General features: G+C 37.2%; 1 protein-coding gene across 2 annotated transcripts in view; it reads left to right on the forward strand.

The window, feature by feature from the left end:
* bcorl1 (BCL6 corepressor-like 1) overlaps nucleotides 1-18,769 on the forward strand; it is a 152,391-nt gene that overhangs the window by 54,803 nt on the left and 78,819 nt on the right. The window lies entirely within an intron of this gene.

The raw sequence follows: 18,769 nt of genomic DNA on the forward strand, positions 1-18,769 counted from the left end.
GGAAGGCAAAATGTATCCATTTAAAATTAAATCTACATACAATACAGTAAATTGTTTTCATAAAGTGAAAGAGTCTAAAGATTTTGAATTCACTGTAAAATGAACCAAGGAAATGTCCCACAGAAGAGCACACAAAATGTTACACAAGATCCAGTATTCACTCGCTTCAACAGATCTTTTTAGCATATTTAGGATATAGCGGGTTGGATAATGGATGGATGGATGGATAGTTACAATTTTCAAATATTTACCTGTGAGATACAGTATATTTCAATATGAAGAAAGAAGAGTTTTATAATTAAGTATGCCTTGGTGTCACAATCCATCCTAACCCATTAACAGCTTTGTTTGGTGTTCTTCCAGATGGGTTTAAAGTGGAGAAGGACAAACAAACTGTGATTGCATTCACTACACTTTTGGCACGCAGACTTATTTTGCTAAACTGGAAGAATCCTAACTCTCCTCTTTTAAGTCAGTGGGAAACCAATGTTTTATACTATCTGAAATTGGAAAAAATCAAATACTCAGTTAGAGGATCTGTACAGATTTTTTTAAAACATGGCAGGATCTAATCAATAATATTTTAGAATAAGCTTTTAAATCACCAAGGATGCAATTATTTCCGCCTTTCTTTTTCTTCTCTGTTCATCTCTATTGCTTATCAAATGCATCAGTTTAGGTATGTTTACAAGCCTTAAGTTTTACCCCATTGGCCATGCTGCATCTCTCAGGGGTGGGGGTCGACTTGTTCTCAATCCTACTTTTTGTAAAAATTGATTGATTTGTATGGAATGATTACAATAAAATTAATTAAAAAAATAAATAGGTAAAAAATAATTAAGTATGTTATAAAAGGCTTTGGCTCAAGCAGACAAACCAGCAGTACTGATATTAGGGGGATTAAACTCAGATCATTTTAGGACAGCATATTACACTTGTAATTCCAGCATAACATCAAACATGTTTAATGCAATTCAGGGTTTTTGAAGGGCCAGAGTCTATTCTGGCAGGATCTGTCTTAAGGCAGGAGCCAATGCTGGGTAAGTTGCCAGTGCATCACAGGATTAACTTCTGCGCATAATTACTCTCAAGTTCACACAGGGCCAGTTTGGAATCACCAGTTAACATCACAAACAAGTCTTTGTGGTTGTGGGAAAAGCACCCATGTAAGTATGGGGATCATCTCCTCACAGGTAATCAGTAGGCATTGGATTCATACCCAAGACACTGGATATGAGCATCCAGAATTGTCTTGAATGTCTATATAAAAATTATTTACACATTCTAGATCTTTTTTTGGAGTATCTTTTAGAATAAAGATGGTTGAGTAAGCAGACCAGTCCAAGTCCCGGCCGGGACGCCCAGGAGGACCAGAGGAGGGCTTGTGCATTGGATGGGGCACTTTGCCAAAGCAAGACCCACTACTGCACACACCCTGACAGGGCCATTTAACCCTAACACACATGTCTTAGGGATTGTGAGAAGACAATCCATGCTAACAACAAGACAATGTGCAAACTACACCCAGACAAAGAACGGGCACACTGTTTGAACACAGAAGCACCCACCATGAGATTTTACACAAGAGATATTGTATATACAGTACAACCTGGCTGTATCAGTGGTTCCACAAGGCTATGCCCCAGCACCTGAAAAGAGTTGCTCCACCTCACCCAAGCGAGTCAGAGTCAAGTGGAAGGTGGACAAAGCTTTCCATACGTTAGAATGATAAGCTAATCATGAGAGCACAGCTTTTGAAAAATTAAATAGAAATTTAAAATAAACTAAATAAGCAGGCTTAGCCATTATAATGTGCTAACATTTAGTGACCAACTGTTATGCAATGTATCACATTTACAGAGTAAATACATAATGTATATGTATATAAAGTTATTTAAAGACGATGCAAGCTCTTAAGTTTTTAGGGCTTTTAAAGACAGTTGGCATTAGTTAGTGAAAAAAAAGATCCTTGTTTTAGAAAAAAATAAAATCTGCTGAACATAGGCCAATTAAAAAAGATGCAGGGTAGCCAAATAATTATGGTATGTTATACACACTGATACTGTGTTACACTGTACAGAGATCTGTTTGCTTTCTGTCTGTTATAGATGGGTTCCCTCCAGAGCCACATCACAGAGTCTTCAAAACACTTTTTTTGCTGTAGCTGCAATCCACATTCAAACTTATTAGATCAATCAATCAGAGTTTCTACGTAGTGAAAATGAATACATTTTCTATTATTAAAATAAACTGTTCAGTAATTGAATGGAATTATGCTTTCTTTTTTATTTTTGAAGACTCCATTTTTATCCCATCTGGGGTTGATGGGTGTCAATCCTAAGAGTGCTGCTGCAGTTGTCTTAACTGAAATAGCTCTTTGACTAAATCCCCCTTTTAGTATTTGACCATAAAAAGGGAACAGCTCCAGGGAGTGGCAGATTAAATCACAAAAGACTGGAGGGGACAGAAAGGCCTGCCTTCAGTCACCTGTTGGTCTTCATGGCTCTTAAAGCTTTTCTCTTTTTCCCTTTTTATCTGGAGCCTGGCCCCGTAGCAACAGGCTCAAGCTGGGAGCCCACTTTGAAAGCGGCACTAGGCAGATGACTGGCTGCACAGGTATTCTAAAGAGGGCAGGTCAGCTAATCTCCTTTTGCTTCAGAGCACTCTCTTTAGTTATTCTTATGTACAAATGCAGCTTTCTCTCAGTAGAGTCATTTTCAAGGTTTTACAGTTATTATTTTGAAATATTGTTCTCATCATCTCAGTTACAAAAAGTTCAGGAGAAAGTTGAGTAGGTGGCCCAATGGTTGACAATGTTTGGGCTTTTTCACCATCTATGTGGACTTTGCACATCCTCTCTGATGGACATAATCACAGCTTCTAAAACCATTAAACAGCACTGCCCTACAATGGAGTTAATTGTTTGTTTTTTTCTAACAACTGGCAAAGAAAATGTACAGTTTTTGAGGCAGGCCTGTACAGCAATCTATAGGAAGGCAATATCATTAATCCATGAAGTATATAGTTCAGTTTGATCTGTTAAGAGTCAGAATGAGGCTAGAGGCTACCCGAGCAGTGTAAGGCACAAAGAGTCAGAGTCAGATCAGTACTGTGTGATTTTATTGTTTGAAGGTGGCACCTAATAGCACTTGATCTTTTGTTTAGGTTCCATATGGAATGACTTCTACAAGCAATATTTGTGTTTTTATCTGCTTTGTATTTAGTAGATTGATGGTTTATAGCAAAAACTGTGGCCAGGTGGTCTGAAGGGATGGTGGTTTAATTCCCAGATTTGATCACTGTATGACCCAAGTCAAGTCTCTTAAAATGGCTATGCTCCAAATTTTAAAATAAGCAAATAATAAGAATTGATTCTGTGCTTGGGACATGGAAAATGTGTGCAATAATTTACATGTATTATTAATATTTGTAATGATGTAGCTTTAGTTAAAATACACCACTTTCTTTCCCCTTTGACCCACTCTAAATTAGGCCAATGAATGAGAGCAAAAAAGCCATTTGCCATAGTTGCCTGACCAACCAAATTTATAATGAATGTATTCATATTGTGCTATACCACCATGCTATCACAATTCCCCTTTATTGTTATTTAAGGTTATTTTATTTTTGGTAGCATCAGTATTAGTATATAGAGATAGACAGAGTACAATGGAATTCTTGCCAAAATTCAATGTGTTCTATTAATATAAATATTTTCTTTTTATTTAATAAAAAACACACATCTGCTTAGTTGATGTACTTCTAACCACTATTTCCATATCAACTATCATCGACCCAGATCTAATCTTAACCACCTTTAATAACCACAGAAAGGCAGGAGCAGAAGTCATTTTGTGTTTTAGAGGAAATTTTAACCCTAAAAAAATATTGTAGCATCACCTGCAGCTGCCCTGCCACAATGTAGGATGAGGCAGATTTTTCTGAAAAATCATCAGGACAAGAAACGTCAAATGTTGTACAAAGTGTGTTAACCAAAAACCAAAACAGATTAGTTGTCAAGACCAAATGTAGTTCTAAAAATCAAAGTCAAGAGGATAAAACCACTTGCCACATTAAAGGTTTCTATCCCTAAATTTGGATAATCAGGAAGTCTTCATGCTGACCTGTCATCCTAATTGACAACATCAAATGCAGTATACATCCAGTCATCCAAATTGAGCAATGCTGTAGTTACAGAAGCAAAATAATACCAGTTATTTAGTAATAACTGCTTGCTTTGCTCACCAACCCTCCTGGCCTATGCTACGCGCCAGCCACTTCACATCTCTGACGCTCGTGTTTGTGGATTTCACTTTCACCAAACAACAAATCTTTTAATTCTTGCAGATACGCCTCTTCATTGGGAAGAAACACTACTTTTCCCTGATGGCAACACGAATTAGACGATCTACAAGTCTCCAACTTAAAGTTTAAATCTGAACAATATATTCAGTCTCTTTTCACTGTTCCGTTATTTCACCGAGTAATAATTTCCGTTTGTTAGCACTAATGCAAGCTTTACTATCATTTTTTGAGACTTTCGAATTTTAGTACTTTCATTATCTCTAACCTGCTCTGCATGTGTATCCCGCCAAACTTTTTGAATTCTTTACGACGTTCTACTTTGTCATCTACTCTTTGTCTTTATTTCTGTCCCCAGGTGTGGTTAAATCTCTTGGGACAAAGTCTCGTCTCGCGGGACATGAAAGTATCTCTCTGAAAAAGTCACATCTTGTCCTGGGCTGAAAAGTCTTGTCTCATTTCATTTTTATTATAATAGAGAGATAACCCATAATAAAACAATATGGCATCACATGAAGATTTCTTTAAATAAGTGTTAAACAAAAAATAAAGAAACAAATTTAGCATTATCATAAAACAAAAGTGAAAAATAAAAACCCAGAAAAAATGATCCACTTTAATAAATGGATATGTGTCTGTGTGTCTGTATATGTGTTACTATGTCTCTGTCATTCTAACAGATGGCAAATCACAACACTGCTTTTACTAATCCCATATCAAATGGCATATAACAGAAACATATGCAATTCATGGCGCACTGCAAATGTTAACGCTGAGGTCTATGTTGATTACTTAGATTTGAACATGTCTTAGATGGATAGCACAGCTAGTGTTATAATCTAATATGAAATATAAAATAAAACCAAATTAAAATAGCAGTAAGCTGTCAATGGAAGACAGTCCATAAGAACATAAGAAATTCGACAAACAAGAGGAGAACATTCAGTTCATCAAGTCTGTTTATTTGGCTAATAACTAAGCTGTCCCAGTGTCTGGTCCAGATTCTTCTTAAAGGTTGCCAAGGTTGCTTCAACGGCAAGTCCCTGTAGATTACTGCAGACTTTTACAACTCTTTATGTAAAGAATTGCTTTTTGACTTTGGTCTTAAATGTGCTTCCCCTTAATTCCCATTGGTGTCCTCGATTATGTGATTCAATCTACTTTATTCATGCCTTTGAAAATGTTGAAGACCAGGATTAGGTTCCCGCGTAGTCTCCTCTGCTCGCCATTAAATAGATTTAATTCTCAGAGTCTGTCAGAGTATGACATGTCCTTAAATTCTGGGATACATTTGATCTCCTCTGCACACCTTCAAGTGCTGCTATGTCTTTCTTGTAATGTTGTGGTCAGAATTGCACACAATACTCCTGATACAGACTCATTAGTGCATTATATGGTTTACCTGTAATCCCCTTAACACTAGAATTACCAGAGCCTACGAAAAACTCATAGATCCGTCCCACCTTAAATCACTTTGCACTTCTCCATCAGCGTCTTAACTGTCCTGTAAATGTGTTGATAAGCAGCAAACAGCAAGCAGTCTGCTATCACATACCCTACCAGCGCACAGTTTTCTCAGCTCAAGTCTGTTTACCTGCATGTCAGTTGCTTGGAGTTGTATAGAGTGAGAAGTCAAGCAAAATCACACCTTTTATATATACTATATCATTATTTGGAACACGTGCATTTCATGTGTGTTCCGTGTCTACAACAATCTATGTACAGTAAACACATTGTTAAAAAAGTAACGTTTTTTATGTTTTAGTAATAATTGACAAAATGTGGACAGTTTATAATGTGTGAAGCCTGAGATATATACAAATATAACAGAACAAGTGCGCTTTTATCCAAAAATATAACTGCAGAAAAACAACACACCTTAGGGTGCGACATTGACACGCATTTACTATGACTGCTTCGGTGGTGCAACAGTATCAACTGTCGACTGGTAATCAAAACTTCACGGGTTCGATCCCTGACGAGTCCGTTTTGAGAGCTGCTTTTATTCTTACTATTTTAGAATAAAAGCATACAGTTAATTTCAGTCTGTAACAGCCGGTGTAAATGTATGATACTTGTAAAGGTTAGCTTTTTTTTTTTTTATTATTCAGTTTCATTCTCTCAGTTGCGTTAACGATCCTACCCTACCTCTCCCATCTGATACTGCTGTTTTCACATAAAGATACGCTATAGCTCTGCACTTTAAGTAAATAAATGCAAATAAATAACATTCGATCTGGCTTTTATGTAAGTAACATATAAATGTTGATGTACAAGTATAACAAAACAAGTGCACTTTTATTCAAGACTATAACCGAAGAAAAAAGAAAGTCACAAGTACACTGCAGAGCTTCCTGTGTTTGAGCGACATGGGCATGCTCAAAAAATACACGTGTAATGCCACGAAAAGTGCATGCAGACACTTCAGTTCACAATCATTGGTACGAGAATGCAGTCAGACTTCTTTTTAGGGCAAATACACCGTCCTTGGTTTATTTACTTACTTCCTACAGAATGCAGAGCTATAGCGCGTCTTTATGTAAAAACAGGAGTGTCAGATGGGGGCAGGGAGGGTAGGATCGTGAACGCGACAGAGAGAATGAAACTGAATAATAATAAAAAAAAAAACAAAGCTAACCTTTACAAGTATCATACATTTACACCAGCTATTACAGACTGAAATCAAATGTATGTTTTTATTCTAAAATAGTACGAATAAAAGCAGCTCACTTCTCAAAACGGACTCGTCGGGGATCAGACCTGTGAAGTTTTGATTTCCAGTCAACAGTTGATTCCGTTGCGCCACCGAAGCAGTCGTAGTAAATGCGTGTCAATGTTGCATCCTAACGCGTGTTGTTTTTCTGCAGTTATATTTTTGAATAAAAGCGCACTTGTTCTGTTATATTTGTACCTTTTGTGAAACTGTTTCTTTGATATTTGGACTTCAGGCTTCACACATTATAAACTTCATGTTTACATTTTGTCAATTATTACTAAAACATGAAAAACATTTCTCTTTTAACAATGTGTTTACATAGATCGTTGTAAACACGGAACACACAGGAAATGCATGTGTTCCAAATAACGATATAGTATTTATAAAAGGTGTGATTTTGCTTGACTTCTCACTCTATACAACTCCAAGCAACTGACACGCAGGTAAAGAGACTTGAGCTGAGAAAACTGTGCGCCGGTGGGGGATGTGATAGCAGATTGCGTGCTGCTTATCAACACATTTAAAGGACAAAAGACACTGACGGAGAGGTGAGAAACGATTTAAGGTGGGACGGATCTGTGAGTTTTTTCGTAGGCTTTGGTAATTCTAGTGTTAATTTATACTCCATAGATTTAATAGGTTAATACTTCATTCCTTTTTTAATATGTTCTGCACATTGCTTAGTTGATGAAAATGTTGCATCAACACAAACCCCCTAAATTCCTTTCAGAGGCTGCATCCTTTAGGGCAATGTCTTCCATCTTGTATTTATAATTGACATTCTTTTTGGCCTTTGCAGTTCTCTACAAATAAGAAAATAGCATTAAAAAATATAAAAATTAAAGACCAGCAGGTGGGACTGACCAGAAAGCAGGAGACAGAGCTGGAGGTTGCAGAGTTAAAGATGCTAAAATTTGCATTGGGTGTGACGAGGATGGACAGGATTAGAAATGAGTACATTAGAGGGTCAGTTCAAGTAGGACGGTTGGGAGACAAAGTCAGAGAGGCAAGATTGCGTTGGTTTGGACATGTGCAGAGGAGAGATGCTGGGTATATTGGGAGAAGGATGTTAACAATAGAGCTGCCAGGTAAGAGGAAAAAAAAAGAGGAAGGCCTAAGAGAAGGTTTATAGATGATCCGCTGTAGCAACCCCTGACGGGAGCAGCCGAAAGAAGAACAAGAAGAAGTCGAAGCAGTTCTGTAAAGATCCATCCATCCATTTTCTAACCCGCTGAATCCGAATACAGGGTCACAGGGGTCTGCCAGAGCCAATCCCAGCCAACACAGGGCACAAGGCAGGAACCAATCCAGGGCAGGGTGCCAACCCACCGCAGGACACACACAAACACACCCACACACCAGGGCCAATTTAGAATCACCAATCCACCTAACCTGCACGTCTTTGGATTGTGGGAGGAAACCGAGCGCCGGAGGAAACCCCGCAGACACGGGAGAACATGCAAACTCCACGCAGGGAGGACCCGGGAAGCGAACCCGGGTCTCCTAACTGCGAGGCAGCAGCGCTACCACTGCGCCACCATGCCGCCCTTCTGTAAAGATAAATGGGACAAAATGGGAAGAGAAAGTATGGTAACACTAGAATAATTTGTATTCCTGGTCTGACTTCATCTAAAATATGATGTGATGATCACTTTATCCTAATAATAGCAAAAGAGTATCTGGTTAAAATAATGTACTTTTTGATATCTTCTGCAAATGTATTAATCAAATATTCAAGGTCTTTATTGGAGAAAGACCATTATATTTAGTAAATGGTGGCACTTTCTTTATAAAAAATTCCATCTATCCATCCCACACATGTTTTGTGCAACATTTTTTAATTGTGGGACGTCCATAAGCCATCCACCATTTTCTAAAGTCACTTATTTCATTATAGGACTGTAGAAAACCAGAACTATCCTAGCAACCTCAGGTGTAAGGCAGAGACAAACCCTCCATTGGATGCCAGTTCATTATAGGCAGTTCACCAGTTAATTTGATCTGCCTATCTTAGATTGTCTGAGGAAAATGAGAACATTCTTTTAGGCATAGGAAGAACTTGCAGGGCATACAGTGAGTAACTCAACTTCAAACTGAATTTAGGAAACTGCAATACAATGTGTGAAGAGGACCAACAATGAGAGCAACTTGACCAACAAATAGGGTTCAAGACCCATTTATGCAGGTTCAAAGAGGCCTTAGGGTTTTGTTTAGCTTTCTAGCTATTTTAACTTTGTTACATCCCATTTTATTTATCCCTCCCACAATAATTTTGTACTTTTGCCTTATTTGTGTTATGGGTACAGAGGGCTGTCACAAGAGCCTCCTCCTGTCACACCATCTTGCAAAAGCCTATTACCATGTGCCATTTTTAAGAAAACCATATAAATAATACATTCTAATTCTATACCCATTTTTTTCCTGGTGAGGGGCATTCAAAACCCATGTTGGCAGCAGTAGGCGGAAGACAGGTACAGACTTTGGATAAGAACCCAATCAATCAAATGCCCACTAATATACAACTCATGCAAATTCAGGCACCATTACCTGGTTTGTATTGGGGTATACAGTATTGAATACATGAAATCTAAACATTGTAGACACCCTAGTGGCAAATTATTTGTGTGTACCATCAAATTACAAAGTCAGTATACTAACATGAGGAATGGAATAATCAGTTATGAAAGTTAAAAAAAGGTTATTGACAGTGTCTTCTTCATAGCTTTTAGCTTGTCTTATACTCGCTTTACTGTTTGTATCTGATTTTGTTATATGGATGCAGTGCATTGTTTGATTAGTCTTCCATTTTAATGCTAATTACAATAATGGTTGCTACCGGAAAAGCATTGCGTGGAATACAGCTGACATTGTTAGGGGTCTTTGCGATTTGTTGAGTGCTTCTGTTGTTCAGTTCTAAATTTCTGTATGTGATATTCTATCTGATATAAAACATTTCTTCCTGGATGCACTACACCACATTTCTTTTACAGTAAGATAAAAGAAGCTGCATTTTGAAGTATGGTAGATTTACAGAGCAATAGATTTTAATTCTATTTACTTTTGAAATAGTTTCTATTTGATGTCCATGAATGCCAGTTTGGTTCACAGATGGCCCAGTGGTTTGTGCTGCTGTTATGTAGCTTTTGGAGACTGGGCCTTGCGTTTCTCCCAGAGCACGTGATTGCAGCATTAGCTTTGACAACCAGTCTTTTGACTTTCTGATTTACACATTTATATAACTATTCTCTTTCACCATTTTTGTGTTCTTCATGTCCTAGTCTGTGCTTTACAAATTTTGTCTTTTGAGTTGAGCGTTCTTCTGCTCATTACAACGTGGGCTTTTTTTTTTTGGTATTTTGCCTTCTCTCCTTCATCTCAAAGACGTATGATTTGGATTAATTGACAACTCTAAGCTGGACCAGTGTGAGGGGGTTTGTATTTGTAAATGTGCTCTCTGCTTGACAGGTACCCCATCCACAGCTGGTCCCTGGTGATGTGGGCTTTGAACCCTATGACCCTAAATAAAGCAAGTTTGTAAATGGAGATATGGATGCTAGTGATGCACCATAATGAACATTCTTGGGTGAAGTTGAAGCTGGATTTCAGAAAACAACAGGCCAAATACCAAATGCTGAATTTTTCAATTATTTTATGCACAACTGTTTTTGTGCCAATGAATAAGGCTAATTTAAATCAATCTCACTTTTGTTATGATTTTCAATGAAGCTGAATTATAATTGAAGTTGAATTATAAAACTGCAAGGTGATGGCAAATCATTTTATTATTAACGTCAGTCTTTTCAAAGAAGACATTTAAGAATTGAACTGAAAACTGATAAAAGAATACATAAATAAATAATTTAAACAGTAACAAAATGTGAGCAGAGTTAGCTTGTTAGAGTGCTTTGTCTGTGCCTTTGCTGGCAAGTCGCACAGATCCACATTGTTTATTAAGCTTAACTTGTTTAAATAGTGTTTCTTTGCATCATGATTACATTTGTCCTGGTATGGTACCTTCTTCTTGTCCACTTCCTATCAAAGTTGGACTGATCACATTTTTTTAATGGGACAACATTTTGTAGCTTTCATTTAGAAATGTCCCGGTAAAAGATACATGGGAAAGGTTTGTAGTAATAATCCTTAGCATCATTGGGCACTTCAGCTTAAATGTTGCTTGGTCCAAGTTATATATTTGCTTTTAACCTTTTACTCTTAGACACATTTTGCTATTCATAATCTCCACATTTTTAGTATTTCATTAATATTCTTTGGTGTGCTATTAACCTCTTCAATCATGAAAAGGCCATGTAAATATGAAAAAAATACATTAAACATTTATTTTCCTACATAATGTAACCATTTCATCCTTTTGTTTTTAAAACACTCACCTACTGTGTATGTGTGTGTGTGTATATATATATATATATATATATATATATATATATATATATATATATATATATATATATATATATATATATAGTTGCCTTTTGGCTTTCAGATTTTTCAAATTTCTTTGATAAGTGTTGCTGTGTTGCTGTCATGTGCTCAAATGCCCTGTGGTCAGAGCTAGTGTTAATTACTCATAGGTGCTATATGGCAGCCTGTAATTCTGTGATTTCTTTCTATCCCCTTACTCATTTACTTCTATGTTTCATATTGCTTCTTCTGGAATGAATCTGTCTTGCATTGTGTGACATATACCTTTAAATGAACATTTCTTATGTGGTGTGAAGTGTGCTATTAAATGTACCCTATTCCATTTCCACACTGAGAATTTCACCCCAATTTATTTCTTTAAGGCTTTTTTGCATCTGTCCAAAATAACACATAATTAAGGTTAAATAAAATAGTTTTAACTTGTGTGGCTTCTGGCTAAAAATGCAATCAGTCTATCATGAGGTCTGCTTATTCCAGTTTTCAGGTCACAGAAGCTGCACCTATCCTGGCAGCACTGAACCTGAGCCAGAAATCAACCTTGGATGGAATGCCAATTCATCTTGTGGCATATCTGTAGCAACTTACTCAAGGCCAATTCAGAATCTCCAGTCAGCCTAACAGGAGTGTCTTTGAGAGGTAGATAGAAATTATGAAAAATTGGAGCAGTACTCATCTAGACCCGGAGAGAATAAACAAACTCCATAGAGATGCTGACTAAGCTGGGATATGAACCCAGAAATCTGGAGTTGTGAGGTAGCAGTACTAACCACTGTGCCAAATGCCGTCCTCCCAGTTGAACAACTTGCATATTTTGAAATTTGTCATTATTAGAGACTATTAAATCAAGAGAGGCTCCCCCTGTTGTTAGTGCTTTGGCATAATGTCTTAAAAATGATCATTGATTGTGTATAGATTCCTGTTTTTGATACATCAAATTTAAAGCAATTAATTGCTAAAACATCCAAAAGTACATATGCTTTTTTGATATTATTATAAAGTTCATCGCTGGCAGTACTGTGTGGATGGGGGCCTATAACTCGTCCCTAATGTCATGGCTCTGCACTTGGGAGTCTTCTGCTCAGAACCAAACCTTGTGACTTGCCTCCCTTTTGAAGTGAACCTAAATTCATATTATATATATAAATGGCCACTACCCAGCAGGCTTTTCCATTGTGCCTGCTTTTTCTAACTGGTTCATCTTATGGTGTGCACAGCAACTCACTGTAATTAGCGCATACTCCCAACCTCTCTCTCTCTTTTTTTTACTAGGATTCACCCAGGCTTCTTTTATTACTACAAACTAACCTGTATTTGCACCTATATACATATATACCTATATATTTGTCTCTTTTTGAAGTATTTCATGCATTAAGAAAAGCAATTTGGGTAACTTATTGTTTCTATTATTACTTATTCCCAAGTGGTTTGTAATTTCCATACTATATTTAAATTCATCATCAGGTTTCTGTCCAATTTAACATAACACTATAGTTTAGTGTTTTTTTTTTAAATTATTAAATTTGAACTGTTTTCGCTCTCTGCCTTACCCTGCTTATACGGCATCCTAGAACACCAGTGTGCCCCTCTGATTCATTAGTTACACATCATGACATATGTCAGAATTGTGTGCTATCCTATGCTGTTTTCTGTCATCTCATCTGATATATTTACTTCATCTGCATTTCTTATTATGATACACAGAGGTGCAGTGCTTAGCTTAAATGCACTGCAGTTCCAGATTTCCAATCCTGGCTTGCTCATCATGTCTGTTTGTGGTTTGCAAGTTCTCCCATTGTCAACCTAGGTTTTTTTCCACTCACTCCGATTTCATGTTAATTGTCAAGTCTAAATTGACCTGTAATGAGTTAGTGTGGGTGCTGTTAGGCCTTACAGTGGTCTGGTTTAGTTCTCACCCTACTCCAAGTGCTGTCTGAATGAGCTCTAGTCTCGACCATCTTGAATTGAACTGAGCAGGCTTCATAATTATAATCATAGTGCAAGTTAAAAACTTTCTATAGCCAAAAAATGTACAATTAGATTATCAATAATTAACTGAAAATGAACAAATGGTAAATATTATTTCTGTAAACCAATACCCTAGACATTAATTGTCATTTAATATTTGTTGAATAACAATGAATGACATAATTTAATGAATAACTTTGTTTTCCTTTTTTTTCTTTGGTGTTAAACCAATCACACACAACAGATTTAATGCCCATTAGCTGAGTTTACTCAAGTTGTGTGTTTTTCATTTTTGGATCTCTGCCACTAAAGTTTCAGAGCTTTGATTAGGAAGATTGTGTGACCTGAGTACTAAAGGATTGCTTTTAAAGCCCAAGGACAGAGGTTCAAATCTCACTATTTAATACTGCACAGAGCATTATATGAATATGCAGGTTATTCATATAAGCCAGTTATCACCAGATGTCAATCCCTTTATATAAATTAATTTAATAATAAAAAGATACCCTCTAGCAACACAGTTAAAGATGCTACAGAGCATATAGACTGATTATGACTTTAAAGTATTTGTTGCCACAAATCTTTTCATGTTTTCAGAAATTGCTTCATTCAATTAGGGTCAAGAGGTAGAGCCTATCCTCCCAGCATTAGGCTCAAGGCAGGAACCACACATACATGGGACACCAGTCTATTCCAGGATGAATTCAGCGGTATTAGGTAAATCTACATTTGTTAGGCAGCCCACTATGCACACCTTTCTGAATTGGGAAACGGTCACAGTACCTGACGAAAACTTGTGCATAATGGAGAGAATATGCAGACTCTTCACAAACAGTGATTGGCCAGGATTTGAACACAGAATCCTGAAGCTATGAGGTAGACATACTAACCACTCAGCCACCAGGCCTTATTTTATATAACAGCATTACCAAAATGCATCATCAACTGGCACATTACTGAGGAAACAGAATTACGTATAATGTCATTAAGGCAAAACAAACCCCATTTTAGAAAGGAGTACAGGAAGGCATGAGCCATTTTTAACCTTGATATAAACAGAACAAATAGTGGTGCCTCAAGACTTGGAAAGAGTAATACCTACTAATCATTGATTGTAAACTATGTATTAGGGCTTTTAAGGAATTTAGTCATATCATGGGTTTAGTAGTAATAGTAGCAATATTGTCACCTGTACAGAATACAGTGGAATTCTTACTTACAGTAAATGTCATTTATATCACCTAAAAAGTGTGGGCAAGATTTTTTGTAAGTTAGAATTTCACATAGGATTCTTAATTTTCAATAAAGCAGATGTTGCCAAAACAGCTCACATGTAATGTAATGTTACCTATTGTGTCATGTAGGTGTACAGGCAGGCCATCCTTCAGAATAAAGTGAGCAAATACTTAAAAATAAAGAATATATATCTCAGACTGTTACCATAAAATGTGTTTTATAATGGTTGCGTTCAAAGTTATTAATTGACACTTTTCACTTTCACAACCATAGAGATCATACAAGAGGATAATCTCTCAGTGTTAATGAAGTTTGCAATTAAAAATGGACAAATTGTTATTGTCTTATTTTTACCATTAAAAGTGCTATATTAAATTAACATTGAGTAACTGACCACCTAACTTTATTTTAAATAGCACATTGTTTGAAGCATCTCATTTAGCTTTGATTATGCCCCAGGATGGGATGCAACCCCATAACAATGAATTGAAAAATGGAATTGAAAATGGGTATTCTATATGTATATACATAAACCATAAACACTTTTATTCACCAGTACTTAATGTACAGGAATTTAACTTGATAGCTTTGGTTCTGCTGATAACATAACAATTTCACATACAAATAACATAAGTTAAACAACATACATTAAAAACAGATGCAGAATAGAGAAGTACAAATAAAAGCGCACAAGTGTGTAGTGTGCATGCATTTGCATTTACTATATATACACACACACACACACTCCAGTATATAAAAATGCAAACAAGCAAGGAAGACAGGTTAAATTACTGGTTTGCAAGTGCTTTGACACTTGATAAGAAACTGTTTAGGTGTCTAAATATATAAATACATACAGTGTCATACATACATTCTCAAATTTGCACAATCCACTTCAGGGTCACAGATAGCTGAAGTCCTTAACTAGACCCAAGGTGGGAAACAACCCTGGATGGGGTGCGTGTCCATCACACGGTACACTGATTTAAGCTACAAAACTGCATCACGGATTGGTTACCTGACAGGACACAAAAAAAGCAGATAAGTTCCTCCATTTGGAGTGGGGTCATCAGTGGAGTCCCTCAGGGGTCTGTCCTGAGACCGTTACTTTTTCTGATTTATGTTAATGACATGGATTTCGGTATAGTTAATAAACTTGTGAAATTCACAGATTACACTAAAATTGGAGGAATGGCAGCAAAAATAATTCAAGAAGAATTGGATAACCTTTAGAATTGGGCAAATGCTTGGAAAATGCAGTTTAATATAGAAAAGTGCAAAGTTGAACATGTGGGCAATTGGAACATCAGTTATAAATACAAGATGGGAAACACTGTCCTAAAGGAAGCAACCTCTGAAAAAGATGGAGGGGTTTATGTTCACACAACATTTTCATCATCTAAGCAATACACAGAAGCTATTAAAAAGGCAAATAAAGTGTGAGACTATGTCGTAAAAACTAATGAATATAAATCAAGAGATGTTATACTCAGACAATATAATGCACTAGTGGGAGTGTGTGCAGTTCTGGTCACCCTGATACAAGAAAGACACAGCAGCACTTGAAGCTGTGCAGAAGGGAGCAGTCAAGTGCATCTCAGGACTTAAGGACATGTCGTACATGACAGACTCAGAGGGTTAAACATGTTTACTGTCAAGCAGAGGAGACTGCGTGGAAACATAATGCAGGACTTCAAAATTCTCAAAGGCATTAATAAAGTTGATCCAGTAGAATTCTTTCAAGTTAATGGTAAGGCCAGATTAAAGTCCCAACAGGCTCCTGGGTCATTAACAGATAGTTGATTATACTTTTAACACTGCAGCACACAGACAGCAATAGTTCTTGCTTTTGATTTCTGTATGAGACTTGCTTGCTTCAAATTCCCCCTGGGGGGGTTGGGGGTGTACTTTTGATCATTTCAAGTTGCAGATACTCAATCGTTTCATCCAGCTTTCTTCTTTGTTGTTTTGACTCACGGATACTCGATTGTTTCATTGAGTAGGGGGTTCCCCTTTAATCTTTTGGGCATGTAGATACTGCATCATTTCATTGAGCTTTTGGTGAATAGGCTTCTTGTCATCACAGGCCTTTGGGCATGCATCTAGAAGGCCCTGATGGTAGATCCACCCTGGTTAATGGTAAATCATACACAATTATACCAATTGAAATTAAGGGGAAGTGCACTTAAAACTGAAGCCAGAAAGCACACCTTCATGCACCTTCTTCTAGTCGTGGGAAACTAGAACAGACTACCAAGACCTGTAATTGAAGCAGAAACCTTGAAAATCTTTAAGAGATATCTGGATGAGTTTTTAGGACAGCTTAGCTATTAGCTAAACTAATAAGCCTAGTAGTCTAAATGGTCTCCTCTATTTTCTCAAATTTCTTATGTATGTTCACAGTTGAGATCATACCCACAACCACTCACAAAGGTGTCATTTTGCATGGGAAGTGGGAGAACAATCAGAATACCCAAAGGAAAACCTATCAAGACCAAGGGAGAATGTGCAAACTCCACATGGAGAGTAACTAGGTATCAGATTCATATCCATGGTTCATGAGGCAACTGAACTAACCACTATATAACCATGCTGCCTACTGCCTTTTAGACTTACATTTTATATTATGAAGGCACTGGTCAGCTAAACGACTTACATACTGTAAAGTCATACAGTGAATCAAAGGTGGAAGTTTAACTGGCAACACCAGTGAATCGTAATTTAGGTTTAGGATTGCAGGAATCTTCTCTTGCATTTAACAGTGTCACTCTCTTGCATTTGAGGTGGCTATACTTGACATGTTCCTCTCTAATTAGTTCTCCTGTACTAGCTGTACCGATGCTAATTTTACTGTAGTATAAATTCAACATGTCAACTTTCTTTCTTGTGCCATCCGTTCCTGTTTATTTCAGAAGGCTCTTCAAAGTCTGTTTCCTTGTAATTTATCGTATATATTGAAGAAGCTTGCATTTTATCTTGTTGCTTTGAATTATAGTCTTGTTTACCTTATTAGGTGACGTGAAACGTGCGCTATAAAATTACAGCCAGACTGATTGGCTACTGTATTGCAGGCCACACCGCCAAAAATACTTTATCTTTGGACACTGATGGGTCATTTCCAACATCAATGAAGCTACTGATCCAAAACAAGAAGCTCAAAAACTTTGTGTCTTCTTTTAGATAGTGTGTGTATTGTCTGTATAACGTGGAGGGGAAAAAGTTAAAGGTTATTTCCACGCTGAAAAGAAGGTAAAAGATGTAATGTTTCGGCTGTATAACCTTTATCTGGTGTATAACTGAAAAGGAAAAAGCAGGTGATATATATGTATATATAGGAGGGGGAACAAGGCTGGGCAGAAAAAGGAGGGAGTTAAAATTAAATTCTGAATTTAAAAAAATCAACAACAAAAGACGAACATGACCCAATGGATGCTTTAAGGTGTAATCTTTGGTAGAAAGGTAAGTCACAGTGTGTTTTAAACACGAAGGAAAATAGAAAAAAGTTACCCGAACTGATTTCCTACAGAATTAGATGTATGGATATTAAAGTATTTAGCCAGTAGAGATAGTGAAATCACAATTTACTGATGCCTCCAAAAAAAGGCCCTTTTCCGGGAAGCACGTTTCGCGGACTGGACAGCTTCCACCTGGCCCACGCGATCTCCGCAACTCGTTATCACACGCACTGTTTTGTCTTCAAGGTTGCGGGTTATTAACAATGTGGGATGTATATCACAACGATCCGATCCGGTGAAGTGTCCACTGCAGGGCTGCTGCAGCACTGTACGGGCCAAAGAAAACCATCGGCCACAGTTTGCCAGGTGTGTTAAACAGGTAATGCCGCGAAGAGCGATTGGTACAAATTCGGAAAAAGAGAGAAAAGGTGATTCGTAAGCGCCGATGTCTCTCGCTACCGCAGTCTTCCTGCATGCGAGTTGTCTATTTTTGAGACTCGGGTTACCTGCGTTCACCGCGCTTGACGTTCACTGACTCGCCCCTTCGTTTGATTACCTTCTAATTAAAAAAATACCCACACAAAACAACCCCACAGACGCGAGGCCACGAAGTAACCTTCACAAAAGGGCAAGGGAAAGAAACTTAGAGGGAGAA

This window comes from Polypterus senegalus, chromosome 10, assembly GCF_016835505.1.
Source record: "Polypterus senegalus isolate Bchr_013 chromosome 10, ASM1683550v1, whole genome shotgun sequence".
NCBI lineage: Eukaryota > Metazoa > Chordata > Cladistia > Polypteriformes > Polypteridae > Polypterus > Polypterus senegalus.